The following is a 1,034-nucleotide window of genomic DNA, read 5'->3' on the forward strand; positions in this document are numbered from 1 at the left end:
AATATTATTTGTACCAGCAAGCTAACTGCGATTATTGCATATAGGCCAGTAATTGGCAGATTAGCATCCACCTCAAACATTGAGTACACAGAATAAGCAAAAATATAACAAATTTTAGCAAATTGTAGGGAGCTGCAGAAAAACCGCACCCAAAAGATGGCGCCGGTTTCCGCCCTCCGCCAGCCCGACGGCGAGAGCTCTCTGTGGTAAACAACTCCAAATTAGGTAAAGGTCATGTATCCTCTTAATTCTGCTTGGAGACAACCTATCCTGGCGCGCCACGTAGGGTTAGGTGATTGGTAGATGTAGACTATATCAGGCCCCGTCTCCCTCGGCCCAGGGCCGCCGCCATTATACTTTGTACAAAGCAAAGAGGTTCCCGATTAAACTGTGTTTGAAAAAGATTCCTCGGTGTGGCGTCTTTCTTGCTGGTCAAGGGTGGACGCCACAAGTGGTGGCCCGTACGTACGGGGAATCAGAACTTCTCACAGTCGGGGGTAAGTTCCCAAGGTAAGTGGAACTGTAAAGTCCGTGGTGAATGCAGAGATAGGTCTCCGGTAAAGGAGCACCAAGGTCCTCGGGAAATATGAGATAAAGTCTCCGGTAAAGGAGCACCAAAGCCCTCAGGAAAGAGGCGATAAAGTCTCCGGTAAAGGAGCAACAAAGCCCTCGGGAAAGAGGCGGTAAAGTCTCCGGAAAGGAGCAACACTGTTCGCAACAAAAGCGAACCGAAAGTAAAAAACCTCGCTTCTGCTTTAATTTGCAGAGTGAGAGTAAGTTAATGGACCCCGCTATTATAGTGGTGATTTGGCTGCCTTTTAACATCGCAGTGTGGGCTTTTGTTTTCTGGTGGTGTTATCCGACTTGCAGTGAGAAAACAAAGGAGAAACAGAAAAGGGATAAGAAGCGAGTTTATCCTTCTCTAGGAAGGTTGAGAAAGGAGTTAAAAGAACCAGGAGAGGATTCAGAATCAGAGCAGGATATATGTGAGGATGAGGACATCATGGAGGAAGAGGAGGAAGAGATTATTGAGC

This window comes from Cricetulus griseus (genome assembly GCF_003668045.3).
Source record: "Cricetulus griseus strain 17A/GY chromosome 1 unlocalized genomic scaffold, alternate assembly CriGri-PICRH-1.0 chr1_0, whole genome shotgun sequence".
NCBI classification, from domain to species: Eukaryota; Metazoa; Chordata; class Mammalia; order Rodentia; family Cricetidae; genus Cricetulus; species Cricetulus griseus.